The sequence below is a fragment of the Pipistrellus hanaki genome, assembly GCF_964339955.1.
Source record: "Pipistrellus hanaki genome assembly, chromosome: 2".
Lineage (NCBI taxonomy): Eukaryota > Metazoa > Chordata > Mammalia > Chiroptera > Vespertilionidae > Pipistrellus > Pipistrellus hanaki.
Genome location: NC_140504.1, coordinates 126,453,246 through 126,478,568, shown reverse-complemented (window position 1 = coordinate 126,478,568; position 25,323 = coordinate 126,453,246). Strand labels below are relative to the sequence as shown.

General features: G+C 38.3%; 1 protein-coding gene across 10 annotated transcripts in view; it reads left to right on the top strand.

The window, feature by feature from the left end:
• The window catches only part of KIF13A (kinesin family member 13A), a 203,350-nt gene that overhangs the window by 22,898 nt on the left and 155,129 nt on the right, over window positions 1-25,323 (top strand). The window lies entirely within an intron of this gene.

The window sequence follows — 25,323 nt, the reverse complement described above, 5'->3', positions numbered from 1 at the left end:
TTTTGCCTCTGTTGCCAGGTGCTTTCACATATCTTTCCTGGGCTCTTTTTTTTTAATGGCCTCCTATGTGCTTTATTGCTTGCTTCTATCCTGTGTCTCAGGCTTTGCAAGAAAAGCTTGACTCAACTGTTATGGCTGTTTCAAGTGTGTTCTTTCATTTGTTACCATATTTTCACTGAATTTAAAATAGTATTGATTATAAAATACATCATGACGTATTTAGGTGCCACAAAAGAAAGAAACTGTTGCTAATTGAGCCATTAAACCTTGATTGTAAGATGTATCCTAATTCCAAAATACTAAAATGTGGATGAAAGACAGTATCACGAACCAAACACTGAGTGCTCCAGAGAATAGACTGGAGCAAAGGGCTTAGGGGAGGATAGCCAGGGTGAAGGGGGAATAAGAGAGGTTGTTTGAAGCCAGGGTAAGACCCAGTGTGCACGGTGAGATCCGTGTACTGCTGGAGGTGGACCTTATTTGAGGCTGGAGGATCCTAGAAGCCCATGCAAAGAGGAAAACACTATCAGTTATATGATCATATTATACAAAGCAAATAACACTATCAGTTATTTGTACTCAAAAAGAACATAGCTATTCTTGTTACTAAGCCCTGGATGAAACATCTCCTCTTTACAGTATTATTTAGTGAATAAGATCCTCAACAATATCTTTTTGGTAAATACAGTCACACACACACACACCCCATCTCCCCCCCCCCCCCCCCCCCCCCGTATTGTTGAGATGTAATATAACATATGTAAGTTTAAGGTTTATGTGTTGATTTGGTACACTTCATATATTACAAAATGATCATCATCATAGTGTTAGCTAACACTCCATCAGGTCACATGATTATTATTTTCTCTTTGTGGTGAGAATATTTAAGACCTCTCTTAGCAACTTTCAGGTATCCTATATAATAAAACCGTAATATGCAAATCTCCCAAAAGGCAGAACACAGGAGCTGTCCCCTGGTGGTCAGTGCTCTCCCACAGGGGGAGCACCACTCAGCCAGAAGCTGGCTCACAGCTGGAGAGCATAGCAGTGGTGGCGGGAGCCTCTCCTGCCTCCGGGCAGCACTAAGGATCCCTCGGGGGATGACCGCCAAGAGGTCCTGGACTATGGGAGGGCACAGACCAGGCTGAGGGGACCCCCTCCCCAGTGCACGAATAATATAATATTTTTTCTTTGTTATTTTTTATTGATTAAGGTATTGTGTCCTTATCCCCCCATTGTCCCCCACCACATCCTCCAGTCCTGCCCTCACCCTCACCCCCTGTTATCTGCGACCATCGCTTATGCTTATATGCATCATACAAATCCTTTGGTTGATCTCTCCCCTTTACCCCCACCCTCCCCTAAATTCCCTCTGAGGTTTGAGTATCTAATCGATGCTTCTCTGTCTCTAGTCTGTTTTTGTTCATCGGTTTATGTGGTTCATTATAATCCACAAGTGAGTGAGGTCATGTGATATTTATCTTTCACTGACTTATTTCACTTAGTATAATGCTCTCTAGGTTCATCCATGCTGTTGCAAATGGTAGGAGTTCCTTCCTTTTTATAGCAGCATAGTATTCCATTGTGTAGATGTGCCACAGTTTTTAATCCATTCATCTGCTGATGAGCACTTAGGCTGTTTCCAAATCTTAGCTATTGTAAATTGTGCTGCTATGAACATAGGGGTGCATATATCCTTTCTGATTGGTGTTTTAGTTTCTTGGGATATATTCCTAGAAGTGAGGTCACTGGATAATATTTTTAGTTGTCATCATCATATTGGGCATTAGATCCCAGAACTTTAAATATAGTTGATTGGTCTGTTTTGTCTATGTAATTTATGGTCATCAGTTGGTAAAATATTGTAAGTGCAGCTTGCCTTTCATGTTCTGGCCTAATTCAAGGATAATATAAAAAGCTTAAAATATGCTTGGTGCTTGCTGGGCTCATTAGGTGGTGGTTTCAGGTCTCTGGCTTTGCTTGCTGGGGCTTGGTTGAGCTTTTTAAATAATTTTTTAAAAGCAATTGTATGTAAGCTTCTTGAAAGGGCTGAGTTTATTCTATTTTGGAGTTTCATAGGTGTCTAGTGAGCAGGTGGGAAATGACAAGTGCAGTGAAGGAAGTGATGGTATGTAGTACTCTTAATTTGCTCCTTTGTGGTGAAGGGAGTACAGGTTTCTTTCCAGCTCCATTCAATTCTGGCTTTGCTGTTTCTCAGGCACTATCATATGATGGATGCTACAGTTCCATCAGAGTTCTGTACTTACCCTTATTCTCCTGAGAATAACGTTCCTCTCCTAAGGAATGTCATGAAAAGTATCTTTCAAACATTTAAAACTGTGTCTCCTTTGGCTCAACTTAGAGATCTCACGTCTCTGCAGGAGATGATATTCTCATATAGCTCCTATGGAGAGGAAGAGGGGTGAACTGTAATTGATATGACTATCTACTCACATAATAGTGTTGAAGATTATGACTCTAAAGTAGTCACTGTTTTGTTGGCCAGCATGATCACATCCATAAATGCATATTTAGGATATAGAAGGAAAAAAGTTATTTGGGGGAGAGCTTTGCTTGACAAAGATGACTTGGTTTTGAAGCTTAGCTCTGTTATTTTCAGTTGTTATTCATTTGTTAGATTCAGTCAACAAACATTGGTGCCCAGAGGCTGATCCATTAGTGTTCGCAGTCAAACCAAATCCAAAATAATTTTTCATGGCTCCCCAAAATGAGGATTTTTGTTATTTTTAATTTCCCATTCACCTGTGTCCTTATGATTCTACCCTGTTGGCAACTTTTAACCCCTAAAAAGTTTCTCTTTTGGTTGGAGAATCACAAATGCCGTTCAGAATGCATTGTGCACCTTTCCCTAGACTTGAATTGCATCCTATTGGGAAGAGCCTGCTGATTGATGGGAACTGTGAGCATTCAATTGCATAAGGAAACCTACCATTAGATGTCCCTGATTTTCCTGTTGATTTGGAGGTTAATGTGGAGGGTTAATAAATATAACTGAAAAATGCTCACTCTTTCCTGAAGAGGAGTCCTCCCTACTTCAGGCAGGATAAATCTTATTGGGGACAAAGCTACAGATAGACCAGATATTGAAATCCTCTTGTTTTAGGGTTGTTTACAGTGACTGTTGTTTCTAGCCAGTTTATTTTCCTAAGAATAACACATTCTTTCCTCTCCTGTTGTCCAACTCTTAATTCGGATGTGTTCATACAGAGAAACATCTGGTATGCCAAGAATTTTATTTTTAGAGGCAACTGAATATTTTATAAACTTCTTTATACATTGTAACTCCCAGGCATGATGTAGCTCAATTAGTAAGTGCAAATATACATACAGTACATGGCTTTTTATAGGTATGGATGTTTTTCATGCAGACTCTATAAACATAAATGAGAATGTCTCTGGGAGTTCCCACAAAGCTTCAGACATCATGGCAGTGTGCACGAACCCTCACAATAAACATTGAATGAATGTCCACTATCTCCTTAAATAGTGACTTGTATATAGCTTACCAATATAGTAGCATTTTTTTATTTAGGAATAAATGTTAGCATCACTCAAATAATTGTATACCTGGGTTTTTATACATTCAAGAAAATAGTGGATGAAAATTAATTTAGTATCTGTATGAATAAAACCATGACAGTGGATTAGATGGAGTAAATGGAATTAAAATGTAATAGAAAGTCATATAACAGGAATTAATTGAAAAGATCACAGTATATATTCAAGGTAAAGATGAAGGAATTGAACAAGAGTTTTTCAGTTTGAAATATAAAGATAGTGATAGGGAAAAGTAAATTGCTGTTGGAATACCCAATTGTTGTAGACTTTGTCTCTCAAAATTCAAATAACAGCTGCACTACACTTATAGAGAATAGTCTTTTACCATTTATAGCTTGAGAGCCAATGTTATAAGCAACAAACTATGTATTGGGATATTTATAGACATTTTTACTTAATTTCAGATATTAAGAAGTTCGTTGTATCTAGTTTTCACCAAATACAGAATTAAATGTGTGTGATACAGAACTTTCTATGCAAATACAGTTATTCTCAAAGAGAAATTGCAAAAAACCCCAAACATTTCTGTTAAGAAGAATGAAGGGTCAGAGATAACATTTTTCAGAGAATAGTTTTTGCAATCTGCTTCAGTATCTTTTGAGGAATTTAGGTTGACCATCTGGAGATAGTATTATAGAAGAAATTAATGTCACTGAAGACAAATTCTGTTGATTAGAATGGTTGGTGATTATTCTTTGGTTAAATTCCTCATCGTGCACAGGTATAATTATAATTATATAGATGAAAGCCCAATGGTTTGTAGAGGCGATGCCTGTTATAAGAAGAATTTTCTATTTCTGTGTCAGATTATCAGACCAAAGACTACTTCAGTAGTAGGGTTTGGTGACAGCTTTCAGAGACATTTCTGTATTGAAAATGTTTTCTCTGAATGTTTCCTAGAGGAAGGCTGGTCCAAGACCCCAAGAGTGTTTTTTTTTTAAAGCTTTTTGGAAAAGTGTGTGAAGCCACTGTGATGGTAAGCATATGACAGTTTAGCTGTTAGACCATACACAAAAGGTCTTCATTCTCATGCAAATAAGGGCTCCATATTTTCCAATTTGATTGGTTCAAATGGTGCTGTCCTGGTTGATCAGAATGGAGCCACTCTGGTCAGTAAAGAAATTGGGGGGGCTGGAGAGGGGGAGGATATAGCTGCAGAGCTCTGATTGGCTGGGGAAAGTTTCTGTCCTATTGGTTGAATAAAGATTTAAGGAACTCCTTTATAAGGGCTGGCTCAGAGGGCAGAAACAGGCAGGTAGTTTGTTGCAGAGGCAGATAGTTTAGTGCAAGCTTCTTCCTGAAGTGCAGTGTGCATGAGAGGTCCCTGTAGAAATGGCTGCTAGGCTTTCTTTTTTAAACTTGAGTCCAATTAGCCACTGGGGGCCCTTAGTAGGTATCTTTTCTCAAGGCCTTCAACATCACAGCCAACGGTATGGTAGTCTTCTAAGACTTTTTAAATGAAATTTAAAATTAAGAAAAACATTTCCCTGGCCAGTATGGTTCAGTTGGTTGGAGTGTCATCCTGGACACTGAAAGTTGCAGGTTTGATTCTTGGTCAAGGCACATACCCAGGTTGCAGATTCAATCCCTTGTTGGGAGTGTATGAGAAGCAACCATTTGACTTTCCCGTCTCTCTCTTCTTCTCCCTTCCCGCCCCTCTCTAACATCAGAAAAACATATCCTTGAGTGAGGATTAGAAAAATAAAAATAAAGTTAAGAAAAAACTTTAAGTTCCTTGGGCTTTTTTAAGTGGGTGTTTAAAAGGGATATTTTAATCTTCGAGTATTTTTTTTTTTAAATGTTTCATTAGGATTTGTTTAGTATGATTAAAAGTGTTTTTGAGGATTACTAGGCAAATAAAGTTAATTCCTAAGATTGAGAGGTCATTATTGCTTTTGTAATTGTGTAAGATGCTCAGCTGTTGAATAAATAATGCTTTTGTTAAAATTCCATTGGGCATTCATCCAGAAAATAGTGTATAAGACATGTGTTTGTGTACCTATGGTCTATTATCTGTTGGTCCTAAAGAGTTTAAGAAGGTAAATTTGACAAATGAAATCCATAATTACAGTGCTTTATTTTGTAATCCATCAATAAGCCATTTTATAACATCAGATGTATTTGAGTAGTTATATTTTTAATCTTCTATTTTTCTGATGAGAAATAAAGTTTGCACTCATATTTGTTTAAATCCTTTCTGGTTTGTTAGAATTGAATCAGATTGCTTTCAGCTCTTCTCTCTATTCATTAGGAAGTAGAGATTTCTAATTTTGTATTTATAAAAATCAACAGAAAATATTAGATATCCCATACTCTGATACTCTGCTAGGTGTAGTTTACATTTGAACAGGATTTACAAAAGAACAAGGATTAACTTAAACAATCAGAGCAATATGATCAGAGACTATATCCTAGGAAAACCATTCAGGTCCATAGTTTTTGTCCTCAGCAGATTCTTGCATTGTGAGTGCCCAGTAAATTAGTTATAATTAATAATTGTCTTAGTACAAGTCTTTTGTTTAAAAGAAGGGAGCTAACTAGCTAAAATAAGTTTGTGACTGTGTGTTGTGTATCATGTTAGTTAATTAGTGAATTTTATTAATATAAAAACCATTATAATTATTCTTTTAAAGTTCACAAGTAATATCTTTGTCATCTCTAAACTGTGTTTAGTTTTGGCTTTACCTCTTAACTTGTCATTCTTTCAGTATAATAGCTTGAGTTGTACTTTTTACTTTTTTAAGCCTTGTGTTACGCAATGTTATGATTACCTATACAGTACAAGGTATTTTAAACTGGGGTCAGTGAACCCCTGAAATTAAATGTAAATGATGGATTTGTGGGTGCATGTGCAGGGTGAGAGTTCATATCTTTATTCAGAATTTCAAAGGGTTTCACAACTCTAGAAAATTAAGAACACTGTGTCAGGTATATTTTACGGTTGTGTTAAGAAGCATGTTTTTCTTTTTCTATCCTAGCTACTTTTCCCCTCCTTAGGGATCCTGCGCTAACAACAAAATACATTTAGAGGCCCCTTATATAGCCAAGATCTCCAGACTGTCACAGTTGTTTATACTAAAGTGGTGAAATATATCAGCAGCTGCCTGTTAATTCTCTAATCGCTCAGTAGCCAGAATTAAAATGATGTGGGTGGCTTTAATTCACGGCAGGAAGGCCTTTGTGGTTATTATAATAAATGGTAAGCAAGGCCTTCCCCAAAGCCAGTGGTCACATGCTTTGCCTCACTAGTAATTAACTTATCAATGAGCTATGGTACACTCTGGTGACTTTTCCCTAAAAGATTTATACTTATGGCAAACCAGGGCATAATAAATATTTTTATGCAAAGAGCTTTTTTGACCCAGAGAAAGCTAATGTAAGTTTCTAATGAGCTATGATGTATAGTAGTGGCTGAGTTTTTAGCATCTCCTTTGAGTGGCATACGCTCCATCTCATCTGGTCTTATTTTTCCTGAGGTCATGTTGTATATTGTACATTTGTCATGTGTGTTCATATTGAATATAATGTAAAGAAAAAAGATACTTACTTTTATCTGGAAAATATACATCTATTAGAGTGTGGATTTTGCTTTATTTTGACCACTATTGCACAGCCCTGTTTTATTGTAAAAGATGACTTGTGATAGAATATGTGTCAAGTTTTGGAACAAAAACATCTCCTTGAACGTTCATGCAGCATAACATATTTTTCTTTTAAAAATCTATAGTGTTGAGACAGTGTGTTGATTTTGTCTTTTTTTTTTTTTTTTGGAAGTTGAGAGACATTTGGCTCTTTGTATTTTTTCCCCAAAGAAATTTTTAAACAGAAATTTGTCAATCTGCAGTGGCCACTCCCAAAGTGTCACCACTTTTGGTGTCATACAAAAGACTTCATTACTCAATGCAAATCATGACACTTTAGTGATGAAGTCCAGCCTGCTCAGTACTTCAGTGAGGTCATTCTAGCACACATGCTCAGTTACATGATTCATTACCATAAACAAATAGTTGCAATAGGATAGAGGCATTAAAGTGTGTTCTCAATATAAAATGTTTCCTGGGCTGAGTATTTAGTCTATCCTTGGACAACAGTTTAAAATTCTTTTTTTTAACTTTGAAAAAATGTCAAGTTGCAAGAATAGGAAACTTTCACATTTTAAACCTTTGCTGCCAAAATACTTTTAGGAGCTTCTGTTTAAGATGGTGGTGTAGTTAAATGCTGCCTCCCACAACCACATAAAAATTTGTAACTAAAGTACAGAACAACCATAATTCAAAACCACCTGAAATCTAGCTGAAAGGAGTCCTACAACTAGGGAATTAAAGAAGAAGCACATCAAGACTAGAAGGAGGTGCAGAGATTAATGGCAGAATTGTGGAACCAGCTGATACCATATCAAGTGTGGCAGTTTAAAATGGAGAGGGATCTTTGCTGTGGAGGTTTCCCTGAGGAGCATGGGGTCCCTGCTCTACACCAGGCCCAGTGCTGAGAAGTCCCTATAACTTCTGGCTGTAAAAACCAGTGGAGATTGTGGCTAAGTGACACAGAGGCTGCTGGAGTCCCAGGCAGTTCCTCTTAAAGGGCCACACAAAGACTTACTCAGACTCACTCCCTCTGAGCTCCAGTGCCAGGGCAGCAGCTTGAAAGGAACCTGGGACATTTGGGGAGGAAGTAACTTTTCTGGAATAAGACCAAGAACTGGAGGGACAGTTTTTCCCAGATAGTCATGCTGGCAGAGGCCAGTGTTTCTTTGTTGGACCCTTTCTGCCACAGAGCTGACAGGCTGTGCCATATCTAAATTTCCATCAACCTGGCTCACACTTTTGGCCCCGACCCTGGTGATTCCCTGAGACTCCAACCTCCCTGCTTGCAGGCTCATCCAAGTCATTTCCAGTGGTTTTTCCATACAACTTGCCTCTCTTGCCTCATGCTTTTGATTTTCCTAAAATCTCTCAAACAATCAGTATACCTCATCCCTTTCAATAAATGGCTTCAGGTCGGGCATTAGCGGCAGCCCACTGGCTCACCGTTTGGCCTCTCCTGAGCACCTCCAAGCCCAACACAAGTAGAAGTCATCTGCAGATTACTTTGTAATTCATGCTATATAAGATAACTTTTTGAAGTCTGGGAGACAGCAGATCTACCTAATTCGGAGACAAAGAAACATATTACAAATGAAAGAACAGAAGAAATCACCAGAAAACGAACTAAATAAAATGGAAACCAGTAAACTACCAGACACAGAGTTTAAATAATGATTATAAGGATGCGCAAGTGACTTAATCAGAACTTCAAGGAAGTTAGGGAGAATTTCAAGGAACTTAGTAAGAACATCAACAACATAAAAAAGTACCATTCAAGCTGAAACCAGTTTGGCTCAGGGGATAGAGCTCCGGCTGCAGACTGAAAGTTCCCAGGTTCTATTCCGGTAAAGGGCATGTACATTGGTTGAGGGCACATCCCCAGTAGGGGGTGTGCAGGAGGCAGCTGGTCGATGTTTCTCTCTCATCGACATTTCTAGCTTTCTATCCCTCTCCCTTCCTCTCTGTGGAAAATCGATAAAAAATAAAAAACATATATATATATATAAAGTACCAGTCAGAAATGAAGCGTACACTAACTGAATTAAAGATTAATTTACAGGGGATCAACAGTAGAGTAGAGGACACTGAGAATGTAATTAAGAATTTGGAATATAAGGAAGAAAAAAACACCCAATCAGAAGAGCAAAAAAGGAAAGAGAACCCAAAATCTGAAGGTAAATGTAAAAGGAGCCTCTGATCAAGTGTACTGACAATCATCATTGGGGTACCGGAAAGAGGAGAAAGAGCAAAAATTAAAAAACGTATTTGAAAAAATAATGACAGAAAACTTCCCTTACCTGGTGAAAGAAATTGACATACGAATCCAAGAAGCACAGAGTCCCAAACAAGATGAACCCAAAGAAGCCCACACCAAAACTCATCTTAACGAAAATGCCAAAGGTTAAAGACAAGGAGAACCTTAAATCAGCAAGAGAAAAGCAGTTAGTTACCTACAAGGGAGTGCCCATAAATCTGTCAGCTGATTTTTCATCAGAAACTTTGCAGACCAAAAGGGTGTGCCAAGAAATATTCAAAGTGATGAAAAGCCAAGACCTACAACCAAAATTACTCTATCCAGCAAAGCTATAATTTAGAATAAAAGGTCAGATAAAGAGCTTCACAAACAAGAAAAAGCTAAAGGAGTTCATCATCACCAAACCAGTATTACATGAAATGTTAAGGGTATTCTTGAAGAAGGAGAAGGGGAAGGGGAGGAGAGAGAAGATTTATAGGTGTTATTCACATACTTTGCATATTACTCTTTAGTCATATACAAATACCTTTTCTCAACTTGTAGTTAGTTTTAATTTCTTTATTAGTTCTAATTTAAAAAATACTCAAATCTACCTATTACCTTTATCTAAGGTAATGTCTTATGTGCATACTTTAAAAAGTCATTTACTACCATAAGGTCACAAAAATACTCTTGTATTTTCTTCTACAAATTTTAAAGTTTTGTACTTCACATTTAAATCCTTGAAATTGATTTTTTGAAATATAGTATGAGATAGGGATTCATTTCTCCCTCCATATGGATAACCTATTGCCCCAGCACTGTTTATTGAATAGTCCAGCCTTTCACTACTTATCTGTGATACTAGTTCTGTCATATAAAGTTTCCAGATAACTGAGGATCATCTTCTCAGCGCTGGATTCTATTTCAGTGTTCTGTTTGTCTGTCCCTGAGGCATAACTACATCCTCTGCTTTACTGGTAACTTCAGGGGCAGTTTGTTCTGCTTCAGGGGTAGCTTGGTCCTTCTTATAGATTTTCATTCAGAAATTATTTTGTGATTGTACCAGATGTATACCTCAATGTGGAAAGAACTGATATCTTTACAGTATTGAATTTTCTAAGCTGAGAATATGGTATATCTCCTTAAAAATGTGTCTTTTGTCAGATTTGTACCTAGGCCTAGTACTTAACATTTTTATTTTGCTATTTCACATGATATGTTTTTTAAATGTTTTTATTGACAAACATGCATTTTTTTCTGTATAGCTTGCTGAATTTTAAAACTAAACACCAGCACCCAGAACATTAGCAGTTCCCCCTCCTGTTCCTTCCCTATTACTGCCATGCCCCCAAGGGCTGCCACTGTCTGGACTTTCAAAAGCATGGGTCAGTTTGTTTTTGTTCTTTGTGTATGTGAACCATGGTATTTGCTCTTCTCTAGCTGGCTTCTTTTGGTTGGTGTTATTTTTTTGATCACTTAGTTATAGTTTGTCATTCTCATTGCTATATAGCTCAAGTGATTATAGCACAAGTGGTCATTTTAGATTGCATTTCTGAGCTTTTTTTTGTAGCTCAGAATAGTATTATTGACTATGGAATACGCTGATTTTTATAGGCAGTAATGTTGCTAAAGTCTCATTAATTCTAGTACCTCTTTGCAGATTATTTTGGACTCTATTAAATGATCATATTATTTGCTAATATAGTGCCCTTTTTTCCCTGATCCTTATGTCTTTCATTTCTTTTAATTGAGAAGAGGACAAGCATAAAACAAGTCAGATGCAAAAATTATGGGATATATAATTTCTGAATAAGTTTAGGTTTTCTTGAGATTTTGGGAGTGAAATTGAACTGGAATTTCTATTGTAATTTTTACAGCCTTGGGGTTCTGCTGTTTTCAAGTGCGTGTGTGGTTTGGGAGGAGACCACAGGTGGCCATGGCTTCTTTGTCCTTGACCTCCGGTTTATGTGTGTGCAACTGGGGTTGACAAGCTGTCACAATTGATTACTCTCTCCTTGATTTATCAGTGTAACTGGATATCCAAAAGACATGGGGGAGGATGTAATTTGTGTTCTAGCATGTATGTGTGCTGTTGAATTGAAAGAAAATAGATTTGGGGCATATTGATGCCAGAAAGGCACAAATAAGTTCCACTGTCCTGGGTCTACATTTGAAGGACTTCAGAATACTAGTATATGGATCAATTGAAATTCTTCCTGGAAAACTGCGTGAGGTTTAAAAAGAAAGTTAATATGGATCAATTGAAATTCTTCCTGGAAAACCGTGTGAGGTTTAAAAAGAAAGTTAAAGTCACAAAAGTTTTGAATCATGAATTGCCATCTGATTCCTCAGAAGATGACAGTGATAAAGGAGTAAGGCTTCCCTGTCAACTCTCAACAAGGTATTCTCATACTTAAAATTAAAGCTGGATTGATCATCTTAAACTACCATGTAAGTATACTAATATGACTATAGCCTGCGATGCAGAGTAGTGAGAAAAGTATAAAATGTGTGATTAGAAAAGCACATATTTCTAGCTCATTATTCTTTTCTCTTATGTGTTGAGAGTGAATGCAGGAAAGTGATGAGCATCAGCCTAAATCCCTAGAATTTTCTCAACTCATCTCCATTTACCCAGTTTATTGCTTTAACTCACATGTGTCAAACACAAGGCCCGCGGGCCAAATCCAGCCCGCCAGGCCTTGCAATGTGGCCCGCACCGCGCTGTCATCACTGCACTCGCTGTCAGTTTATGACATTGTCAGTTTATGACTGTTCAGTAAACCATTCGGCCCGCAATTTAGGCTGGATTTTAGATTTTGGCCCCTTCTCTGATTGAGTTCGACACCCCTACTTTAACTGGTGCTCTCTATTTCTGCAACAAGTCAGCTAATCTCCATGGTGGGCCAAATGTCCATTGACAACTGGGAGTCCTTGGGGTCAATTCAACACCAACAGAAATCTCTGATTTGGGGTGTAGTGAAGAAGGAAACTATTTATCAAACAGCTCAATTGTGATACAACACCACATGGCTGTTAGGAGGCTCTGGGTGAGGTAACCCTGAGGCCTGGCTTCTCTCCAGTCAGACAGCTCTGCCCTTGAGCTGGTCTTAGTCTTCTCCACTCTGGTGAATCATCTTCAGCCTGGGAAACAGTCTTTGATCTTTGGTGGAAAGGGAAAGTGTCCTCCCATAGACAGAAGTCCCCTCCCCTGATCCCTGATTGGCCCATCCTTACAGTTTGGTCCAAAAGGCACTGTCCTGATTGGTCCGAATGGAACTACTTTGATTGGTTGGTGAAAAAGCTGATGGGGATATGACTAGCTCTGATTGGATGGGGGAAGCTTCAGTCCTATTGGTTGAAATCGGATTCTAAGAATTCCTTTATAAGTGCTGGCTCAGAAGGCAGAAGTACAGGCAGACAGTTTAGTGTAGAGTTAGCTAGTTTAATGCAGGCTTCTCCCTGAAATGCAGCTTGCGTGAGAGGTCCCTGTGTAGAAATGGCTGGTAGGCCCTGTTTCTTATATTTGAGATCAGTTAGCCACTGGGAGACCTTCTTAGTATCTTCTTTCTCAGGGTCTACACAATGGACATCCCAGTTGGATCCCCAAGTACTTCCACCCCTCCCAGTAGAGTTGAACCCTACAAGGCATCAGTAGTATTTGTCCTTAAGTGATGGAATTTAATTAAATATTATGTAAATTTAATACGAATGCAAAAAGATGCACTTTATCTGAAAGATAGGATCAGTGAGGGTGAGTTCTTAAAGTGTGCTTCCTACATCATCAGCAGCAGCAGCTTCTGGGAACGTGTTAAAATTCAGATTCTTAGGCCCTACCCCAGGGCTGCTGGATCAGCAACTCCATGGATAAGGCCCAGAAATGTGTTTTACCAAACCCTCCAGGTGATTCAGAAGCATGCTAACATTTGAGAAGCACTGTACTAAAAAATATTGCAGTGAATTTAGTACAGGAAGATGGATATTACAAAAATATAGGTGGCTCCTGCATTCACATTATTTTTTAAAGATCTTTTAGTTTTTGGTCCTCTTTAAAATGACAGAGACTGAAAAATGATAATGCATCATGATATAGTTTACTTATAAAAGACAACCAGAACCCCATTCAGCACACCATTCTCAAAGAACTAGCCTTTGCCTCACATCTAAATATTTGGTCAATGAATGAACCTTTATATCATATACGTAAATTTAACATAAAAATGTTTAAAAGTACAAGTATCATTTTTTATAATTGCCTGCTTTATTCTAGTTTTTCAACTTACATCCAGCTGCCAGAGCCAGAAGATAGAGAGGAGAGCTATGACTTGTTTTTAAAATATATTTTTATTTATTTCAGAGAGAGGAAGGGAAAGGGAGAGAGAGAAACATCAATGATGAGAGTGAATCATTGATCGGCTGCTTCCTGCATGTCTCCTACTAGAGATTGGTCCTGCTATCCAGGCATGTGTCCTGACTGGGAATCGAGCTGTGATCTCCTGGTTCATGGGTTGATGCTCAACCACTGAACCACACTGGCTGAACTTTACTGTTTTAATAAATCCAATAACCATGGCTCATAGACATCCAATACGTACTGGAAGAGCTACTTAGCCAATGTCTTCTCCAAAATATATTATCCCATTTAATCTTTACCACAACTTTATGAGATAGGTACCTGTTTTAAAGATAGGGTGGGGCTCCAACTTGGAGATTGAACAGCCAATTAAATGGCAGCACCAAAATTTAAACCTAGTGGGCTGCAGTTTGTTTTGCTGGTGACATAATTTAAATGTCAGTGAACAGAAATATGTATGTTGATATAGAATACCTTGCATTGTTGAGTATAAACAGACAAATGATGTGGTATCTATGGCAAGGCTGCCTAATTCTCACCATGAGCTTCCTCAGTGTTTGAAATGAATAGTATGTACGACCCATCTTTTTCTGAATCATATGTATAGTGAGCTTCTGCTGTATTTCATTTTGAATTGAGAAAGCAAAAAGCAACTGTATTTGTTTGCTAGGGCTGCTGTGATAAAGTACTATACACCAGGTGGCTTACATAAAAGAACTTCATTTTCTTACAGTCATGGAGGTTGTAATTCTGAAAATAAGATGTGGATAGGATTAGTTTCTTCTGAGGACTCTCTCCTTGGCTTGTAGATGACCATTTTCTTTCTGTGACTTCACGTGGTCATTCCTCTATGTGTGTCTATGTCCTAATCTTTCTTAGAAGGACACAGTCATATTGGATTAGGTTCCACCCTGATTATTTTAACTAATCACTCCTTTAACGACACCCCAATCCCCAATCTCCAAATCTAGTCATGTTATGAAGTACTGGGGGTCAGGACTTCCACATAGGAATGGGGATGGGGGTGTGACACAATTAAGTCCCTAACAACTAAGCTGCCTGTAATTAGATTTTCCCCAGAAAAGTCAAGAAGATAGAATGTCCTTGATTTATCTTTCTTTAATATAATTAGAGCAGAGTTCATAGAACCAAGCTACTTGAAATCCAGGTGAGAGCAAAGCTTCTTAATAGGTTTTAGGAGAGTAATGTAGTACTTGGGTAGCAAATACTTCCATTCTTCAAAGACCAATTAAAACTTCTTTGAGGATTTAGAGTCATATATGTTAATCCTAACCAATTAAAAAGTTTGTCATAAAAAACTGCTAACTACAGGGATTCTTGTTATGGGGAAAAGAAACTTGTAGGACTTGGAGTGTAAATCATTCTGTTTTACATAACATAATTATGCAGGCATTACTCTAAGTCCTGCCTGCCTATTACAGATGCATCTCCTGTGAGATCTGCTACTGAAATCCATTCACTGTGTCTGGTAAGGAGAAATGGGAGTTCTCCGTGAACTCTGCTGGTGCATTTTGAAAGAAGAGGAACAGTGATGGGAAGGAAAAAGTTTCCCATTCCAGTGGTATATCCAGTTGGGCTAAGCAGAATACCAGAGGACTCGTGGCTCATTACTAACTTCTCTTCCAGTAAGTTTCCTCATGTATAGATGAGGATAAGACCTTAGTGCTGAAAGATTAAAGGAGTTAATGTCTGTAGAGTTCTGTGAACATTGCTGGGCACATTAAGTTCAGTCATGTTCTTGTTGTTATTGTCCTTGCTAATTATTACCACCACAACCAAACCAGACAGCAGTTAGTCAGTCTAGGAAAATGCCTACTACAGATGTTGTAATTACTTTTAAAGAGCAATTCTCATCATGAATACAGCTGTCATACCAACCTACCAGATAATTCACCAAAACTTTTAAAACCCTTTTTGAAACAAACACAAAACTGTAGCAAAGTATTTGAAAACTTAGTGGGGAAAATGTGTCCACGAACCATCATTTTTTTCTTGCTTATCTACCATGGAGAAACTCAAGGTCTGTTTCGGTCACTTCTTTGTTGAATAGAAATCATCGTATTTTCACCAGGAAAGCTCCAGTTGCAAGAGTCATTGGGTATGTGTGTTTGTTACAAGTGGCCACCCCAAAACCTGGGCCCTGGTCCTGTCTGCCTTTGACTAGTCGCGCTGACTTGGGCAAGTTTCATACATGTGACATGAGATCAGACTGACACTTGCTAGTATTCTCTGATCCTGTGAGAGTGTGCAGCTTTCCAGTACAGCCTTTGTGAGACCTCATTTCCATTTCAAATGGTTAGACTCTCAGATTCTGAAGAAGATTGTGCTCAGTGACAGCAAGACAGTTGAATAATGAGCTTGAGCTAGAATGGCCTTGAGGAGCTATTATATAGAAAAACAAATCAAGTACAACATATTTCTTTGTTATGTTACAGTGAAGTATATCATCACTGCTTGAATATTGGATTTCAGATGTACTAAAACATCTGTTCCTAAGATACCCACCAGCATGCCTGTGTCTTCCTTGCAGGAAATGTTGTTTATAGATGTCTTCTGTTGTTTTAGTGTTGGTAATACGTAGCAGATGCGTGGGGAGGGGCACAGGGGAGAGGAAGGAAAAGCATTCTAGAGCACCTTAGAGTTTTTCCAAGATTTGATTTTGTTTCTCTTTGAATTTTTATTATTTTGGAACAAATAAGGGAGGTCTTAAAGAAGAAGGAACTGTGCCAACTTGCTTGCATTGCAATTGCATATGTATTAGAGTTAAATAGCTCTTGTCCTTATCATCATGGTTTTTTGTTTTGTTTTTTTGACATGCAAGACTATAAAATTTCATGAGATTGGTTGTCTAAAATGAACTGGTCTTACAGAATGCATAAATAAAAAAATAACTATTTCTCACATATAAAAATACTACTTTTTTTCTTTTTCTTTTTTTCTGGATAAAGATGTTGCCTCCAAAAGTGTTAAATTCTAAAGATTTTCCATTCCAAGATAATGAATGATTCAAGAACAATCTACATGTGGCAGAAAGATAGAAGAAAGATTTTTTTAAAGTACCATATTGAATCCATTACAGCTCAGAAAACTGCGATATTAGTTTCTGACATTTCAGTGGGGATTTAGTTGCCAAATTTCCAGAGGGAAAGGATATTTAAAAATTAGGCGTTTTTTTTTTTTTTTTTTTTTTTTTTTTTTTTTTGGTACAATATTTGTTTTAGATCAAGTCATATGTTTCAAGACTACTGAAATAATATGTCCTATGCTTCTTTAGGTGAAAAGGGTAGGCTGACAAATTGCCTAATCTTTCAGGACCATATATATAGTCTGTTTTCATGAAGACCTTCATGATTTCTGCTGGGAGCAGTGTCTTCACTTTCCAAACTTCAAGAATACTTCATACCTTTATTATTACATTGACCACATTTTGTTATTTAGTTTTGTATGCTTGTTTCATTGCCTTTCCTTTCTTTCTTCACTCATCCACCAGGTATTTTTTTGTTGAGCACCTAATGTATGTTAGGCACTATGCTTCCTAATTGGAATATAACCTGTTTAAAAGCAGTATAGATTCTTTTTTATTTTAAATATATTTTATTGATTTTTTACAGAGAGGAAGGGAGGGGATAGAGAGCTACAAACATCAATGAGAGAGAAACATCAACCAGGTGCCTCTTGCACACCCTCTACTGGGGATGTGTCCGCAACCAATGTATATGCCCTTGACCAGAATCGAACCTGAGACCTTCCAGTCCGCAGACCGACTCTCTATTCACTGAGCCAAACCGGTTTCGGCAGTATAGATTCTTGTACACTATTATATTGCACAACTAATAGTCAAGTGAAAGCAGTGCTTGAGGTGCTGCTATTCATTTCTAGAATTTTATAATTTCACTTACTCCAAAAGCCTGAATAAATCACCCCAATTCTCTAATTAAAAGGCATCTTTGCTTCCCATACCTATATGAAGAGACTTGTTTTTCAGATAACACAATAAGATATAACTATGTCGCCCTAACCGGTTTGGCTCAGTGGATAGAGCACATGTGTCAAACACAAGGCCCACGGGCCAAATCCAGCCCGCCAGGCCTTGCAATGTGGCCCGCACCACGCTGTCATCACTGCACTCCGCTGTCAGTTTATGACATTGTCAGTTTATGACTGTTCAGTAAACCATTCGGCCCGCGATTTAGGCTGGATTTTAGATTTTGGCCCCTTCTCTGATTGAGTTCGACACCCCTAGAGCGTTGGCCTGCAGACTGAAGGGTCCCAGGTTCTATTCCAGTCAAGGGCATGTACCTTAGTTGGGGGCACATCCCCAGTAGGGAGTGTGCAGGAGGCAGCTGATCAATGTTTCTCTCTCATTGATGTTTTTAACTCTCTATCCCTCTCTCTTCCTCTCTGTAAAAAATCAATGAAATATATATTTTTTAAAAAGATATAACTGTGTCTTCAGGACTATAGAATAAGCTCCTGCAAGCTACCCTGAGCAATTCCAAGAAGAAACAGGAGATGAAGGAATAAAACAGTTAGAGGTCACTACTAAGTCATTGCTGCCTCGGATTGTAATCCATATCAAAAGTGTGTTTTCCCTTGGATTTAGGACCAGCCAGCAATAACAACTCTTTAAATTACCAGACACTTCCAGTTGCTGTTCTACAGTTTGGATTGTTGGTGGCCAATCCAGACTTCCTTTTCCTTTTTCCCTAACAAACTTTCCAGTTGTCATTAGGCATCTTTTTCCTGAGGGAATGCAAACACGTTTAAATGTGACACATACATTGGCTTCATAGAAATCCCATAATGCTTGTGGGATTTGATGTGTTAGTATTACTCATTGATTTTGCTTATGAGTGTAGACAATTGCAATTGTTGCATTGTTGACTCAGGATGTTTGTTAACTTCCCTAAGCCTCGTCTGTGAACTAGGGTAATAGTAGCCACATTAGAGGAATCCTATGATTAGAGAATTGCCTATAGGATGAGGCAAAATTAGGTTTACAGTTGTGAGTACTCTAAACAGAATTTAATTTTGTATTATTGTATTATTTTCCTTATGAACAACTGTAAATGTACTTTTGCCCAACCCTGTATGTATAAAATACCTGACCCTAAGCCTGGCACATAGTACCTGCAACTCCCTCTACCTCCTTTTTCTTCTTGCTACATTGCCTGGAACTGTGAAGCATGGAATGGTGCATATATTTAAGCCTCTCAAAGATATGAGGCTCCTGGGGAGGTGAGGGTGGGCCTTGGGGAGAAAGAGAGAGAGAGAGAGAGAGAGAGAGAGAGAGAGAGAGAGAGAGAGAGAGAGAGAGACTGAAAGGTTAGGGAAATGTGAAATAATAAGAAACATACACACACACACACACACACACACACACACACACACACAAAGATCTTGTCCCTGGACCCCAGTTCCTGCTGTAGAGCTTCGAAATACCTTGGCACTCACTGAGTGAGAGGGGCATCTTTTGTTCTAATGAGGAGACTCTTAGTAGCTCCGGGAAGAGGGCTGGTCACCAGAAAGACCAGGTTGTGATTAGAAACTTGTAACCTTCAGCCCCACTCCCCATTCTACTAAAAAGAAAGAGGGATGGATATGGAGTTAACAATCCACTCTGCCTGTGATAAAGTCTCTGTTAAAAACCCAAAAGCAGAGGGCTCCGAGAACTTCTGGGTCGGTGAACAAACTCATCCATGTACCGGAAGGGTGGCGCACCCCAACTTCATGGGGACAGAAGATCCTGCACAGGGACCCTTCTGGACCTCGCCCTTTGTGCCTCTTTCTCTGGCTGTTCATCTATCTCCTTTATCATATTCTCTGTTACATAATACGCTGGTAAATGTAAATGCTTCTCCAGTTCTATTAGTTGTCCCAGCAAATGATTGGACCCGAGGAGGAGATTTGGGAACTTTTGCCCTATAGCTGATTGTTCACAAGCCCAGGTGATTACCTCGACTTGCAGCTGTTGGGGGCAGTCTTGTGAGACTGAGCCCTTACCCTGTGGGTGTGATGGCAGCTCCAGGCAGTTAGAGGCAGAATTGCCAGGTGGAGAAAGCCCACAGGTCCAGTGTCAGGTGTTGTGTGTGTGAATGTGAGAATAAAGGGGAAACAGCGATTTTTTTCTAGACAGGCAATTAAGAGGTGGCTCAGCCCTCTGCCTCTGAGGGCTGTCTAGCTGTTCTAATGGTGTCAATTTAACATTGATTTAAGCGATATGAAGTCACTGTTAGTCATTTGTACATGTTTGAGTTGGTCATTTGGGATCTTCTGTGTTACTCTCACTGGAGAAATTTCTGCTTTAATTAAAAAACCTCTATGCAGTCACTATAAGATAAAAGAAGGTGAGGTTAAAGAGGAGGAGATATTGTGGTTTTACAAACTCTAAAACCAAACAAGCAACAGATTTTTTCTTAACTCAAGAATTAGGTTGGAAATGAGTAATTTATCTCTTTAAAAAGCCTCATTTATACTAATCAGTGTAGTACAAATCAGCTTTTCAATTTTGAAATTAATCAGGGTTTGGTTATACACCTGTATAAATCTAAGAAGATAAAAAGTTTTTGTTTATAAGATAGTCTTATAAAAAACAAACAAACTACCCAGAATAGTCTTCTGCCTCTCTTCCCTCTCGCACCACCCCCCATACAGATTTGGGGGAGAGCCTTGAATTTTGAGAGACTTGAAATTCCTTCCATTTGGGAGATAAGTGCTTAGAGGTTGGTTCATGGACCTGCTAGGGTAGTAATTCTCAATGCCAGCTACCCTACGTGTCTAAGTCACTTGGGTGCTGTGTTGTTGTTGTTGACCGTCTCTTATTTCCTCCCTTTTGCCTCCCTCCACCCATCTCCCTCCAGCCCCTCTCCAGTGGTCTTCCCCATGCTATGGTCTGTGTCCATGCATATATGTTCTTTGGTTAATCTCTTCCTGTCGCCCTCCCCCTCCCATCCCCCCGACCCCCACTGAGGTAATTTATTCTGTTCCATATCTCTGGCCTGTTTTTTTGTTTTTTGGTGTTTTTTTTTTGTTTTCATCTTTATTGTTGAAAGTATTACATAGGTCCTCCTTTTTCCCCATTAATGTCTTCCAGCCTGTTCCTTCCATCCCTAAGCCCTCACTACATCATTGTCTGTGTCCACTGGTTATGCATATAATTTCATTGGTTGATCTCTTCTCACCCACCCTCTCCTGCCTTCCCTCTGAGTTTAAACAGCCTGTTCATGCTTCTATGACTCTGGGTCTATTTTTGATCATCAGTTTATTTGGTTCATTAGATTCCACATAGGAGTGATATCATGTGATACTTATCTCTCTCTGACTGGCTTATTTCGCTCAGCATGATACTCTCCAGGTCCATCGATGCTGATGCAAATGGTAAGGGTTCTTTCTTTTTTATTGCCATGTAGTATTCCACTGTGTAAATGTACTGTAGTTTTTTTTATCCACTCATCTGCTGATGGGCACTTAGGCTGTTTCCAAGTCTTAGCTATTGTAAATTGAACTGCTTTGAATATAGGGATGCATATATTCTTTCCGTTGAGTGTTTCAGGTTTCTTAGGATATATTCTTAGGAATGGGATGACTGGGTCAAATGGGAGTTTCATTTTTAATTTTTTGAGGAAACTCCATACTGTTTTCCACAGTGGCTGCACCAGTCTGCATTCCCACCAGCAATGTATTAGGGTTCCCTTTTCTCCACATCCTTGCCCACACTTGTGATTGGTTGATTTGTTGATGATAGCAGTTTTGACAGGTCTGAGAAGATATCTCATTGTCATTTTGTTTTGCATCTCTCAGATGATTACTGACTTTGAGCATTTTTTCATATGTCTCTTGGCCTTCCTTATGTCTTCTTTCAAAAAGTGTCTTTTTAGGTCCTTTACCCGATTTTTAGATAGCATTGTTTATCTTCCTTTTATTAAGTGGTATGCTTTCCCTGTATATTTTGGAGATTAACCCCTTATCGGATGTATCATTGACAAATATGTTCTCCCATGCAGTGGGCTCTCTTGTTATTTTGTTGATGGTTTCTTTTGCAGTGCAGAAGCTTCTTATTTTGATGTACTAATAGTTCCATTTGTTTTTCTCCTTAGTTGCCATTGTTGTAGAAGATGTATCTGTAAACATGTTGCTACGAGAGATGTCTGAGATTTGTGTGCCTATGTTTTCCTTTAGGACTTTTATGGTTTCACCTCTGGCCTATTTTGTTGGTTAGTTTATCTTATTCATTAGATTCCACTTATAAGTGAGATCATATGATATTTGTCTTCTCTAACTGGCTTACTTTGCTTAGCATAATAGTCTCTGGGTCCATCCATACTGTCTCAAAGGGAAAAAAAATACTCTGCACATGCTCCATTCCAGAGCTTGATCACTTGGTGAGGCCAGAAGAATGCAGATGCATTGCTTTTCTGGGGGTTGCAGTGAGGACCCAGCTGCCTGAAGGATGTGTGCCCAGGTCTCCCTACACTCCTTCCCCTAGCAGAGCTGGAGCTGAGCCAGGGGTCAGTGGCACTGAATTTCCCTCACTGAGCCCCTGGGGACTCTGGGTTTGTCAGCTTGTTACTGCCTTGGGCCTCAAACTGACATCCTTAGCAGGAGGACAGGAGGAGGTTAAGCAGGAACCTTTTTTTTTTTTTTTTTTGAAGAGAATAGATGTTTGTTTAGAATCTGATAGTGACATTAATTCAGGAGAGTGACTAATTTAATAGAAAAGATTACTAAGGCATTAAAATGTTCATTGTAGAAAAATTGACAGCTAGCAAAAAGCACAGACAAGAACTTAAAAAATGATTGTGTTCCCCCCTCCAAGACAGAGAACAGCCTTTAACATTTTATCTTTTTAATGCCCCACCATCTACCTTAGGTAAACAATAGGAATAACAAAAGTAGCCAAAAATAAACCTTCATTTATTGAATATTTATTTGGAGCCAACAAGTCAAGTTGCTGTTGCCTTTAGAGTGATAAGAAACCTGAAGTTCAAGGTGGAAAGGAACTTGCTTCAGGTGTTGCAACTAGTAAGCCAATACAGGATCTACCTGATTGTAAGGTGAGGGATTCTAATCCCCATGAGACAGATACATTTATATGTCTGTAGATTTGATTACATTTTGGAAATGAGATGTATTTTAATAAACACTGCCTCAGTAATTATTCAAAGTGTGAACAAGTTTTTGGGATACTCTGTATTTGTGTATTGCTTTTTGGAAAAAAAAAAAATTAGGTCACATCCTACATTGGACAGTGGCCACATTTATGATACTCAGCACGAGAGAATTATTTTTAGATGTTGCCTTTTATGATGACATTATTGGGGAGTCTGTGTTTATGATATTAAAATCCTACTTGCCAGGATATTTTATTTGACTTTCTAGCTGCAGAAGCCTGCAGTGCAGGGAGAGTTCAAAGTTCCTAAATTAGGAATGGGCCTGTGTTCAGCCTCCCTTATCTCTGGTAAGTAGCTGGCTTTGATTTTCCCATGACCACTTGCAAGTGAGTGAGGGCTGCAAGCCTAGGCCTCTACTCTGACCACACCAGGGTCACTTAGGGATTGGAAGAAGGCCAGCACCCTGTGGCCATTAGCAGCAGTGACCGAGTAGGATTGCGTTATAATTACAAAGAAAATCTGCCCTGGATTTTAAGAAATGATTTTTAAAAATTTTTCCCCCACTTAAATGCTTATTTCTTCCAACCTTTAAAAAATAAAATTGACCCTAAATAACACAATCTCCATGGAATTGAATTATAAGAAGCAGCAGGAAAAAATATAACTCTGGGTCCTGTGTTTCCATCGTTACATTGCATTGTCATAAGATAAAAGTCAGACTAAAGGGAGATATGAAAGGCACTCCAGGAGTTGACTGATATAAATGTGGTTTTAAAGCCACTGTGCCAGGCATTTAGTCCAGAGCTAGGAAGGCAGGTTGAGTGGGCTGAAGTTTCCCAATGGAAAAAAGGCATTTTTCATGCTTTGTGTTTAAGGTGAAAATGGATCAAGGAAACTCAAACTGTTGCTTCTGTGTTGAGGAGTTTCTATTTCACCAATAGCTAGACTCACAGTTTGCCAAAATTGTTCCCTTTGGACATGTACACAATATTTTTCCCCTATGTAGGAAATCAGTAAACCTCAGCATCCTAATTGCTGGTTTGATTTTTCTTAATTTTCCTTCTTAGCTTCCATTTATTTCATTGTTTTCTTTATTCCAAGAATCCTGGAGACTTAGGCCAAGTGTGTATTTTACTTGATCCAAACATTTTATTTTGTTTATTTAAATTGTATTGATTTTTAAAAAATGAACATTGGTTACTTACTTTGCTTTTGTGATTGGATTACTTGATGAGAACTAGAGTGGGGGTGGGAGAGGAAATGGTACACTGAAAATAAATTCTAACAAAAGTGTTTTCTATTTGAAGAGCTTGTTCTTGTTGTTGCTTTTTAATAGTATAACAAGACAGTGTGAAGCTGTCCAAGTTGGTTTCTTTTGTTTGTTTATTTTGTAAATGTATTATGAACTGGAAAAGGGTAGAATCAAGAGTTGCTACTGATAGGACATCAGCCTTGTGTTTATTACATTTATTTTATTTTATTATTATTTTTTTTTGTATATTACCTTTAAGTTACTCTTCCTTGGACCAGTGTAAATATACCACTCTTAGAGTTGGTAATGGAGGCTTGTTTGCCTGCCTCTCGATAATGTTTATAGATTAGTTTATGCTGCTTTCTGGAGATTGACCAAATTGGAAACTTTCATATACTAATTTGGTTATATCACAGTTCAGTCAGCCCCTCCCTTCCTCCCTCCCTTCCTTTCTCCCTCCCTTCGTCCCTTCCTTCCATCTTCACCCCAGAATATGTTTATTGATTTTATAGAAAGAGGAACGGGGAGGGGAAGCGAAAGTAGGGGAGGGGAAACATCAGTGAGAGAGAAACATCCATTGGTTGCCTCCCATACATGCCCTGACCAGGGATCAAACCTGAAACCTAGGTATATATCCTGACTGGGAATCAGATCTGCAACCTTTTGACCAGTTGTATTCTCATATGTGATACATGAGAATATAAACAACATTAAAGATGTTCTTGGAATTTGAAGCAGAACTTTAGGCAGACCATTGGTGAGGTTTTACCATTCTTGAAGTTATTGAGCTCATTGATCATTGTTTTCTTTAAATCTGTTTTGTAGGAGAATAGTTAAGTAATTCACAAAAAAACAGAAGGTATTTTCTGTTTTAGTTTGTTTTTTTTTTAAACACCCATTTCCCACCATCTAGAGGAAGGATACCATTTATTAGCCATGTCATCAACTTAAAAGAACATATTAATAAAATGTCTAAGTAAAAAAATAAGGTTGGAAAAGCTGAATTACTCTTAGGAAGAAAAGCATAAAATTTATATTCCTTTTTTTTCTGTGACTAATTCTAGGGAGTATCTGCTCTGAGTCAAAACAGAACTCATCTTTTTCACATAAAATGTATAATACTATAAACATGTTTTGTTTTTCAGAGCAAGGCTCTAAATATTAGAGTTCCAGTTTTTCTTTCAGTT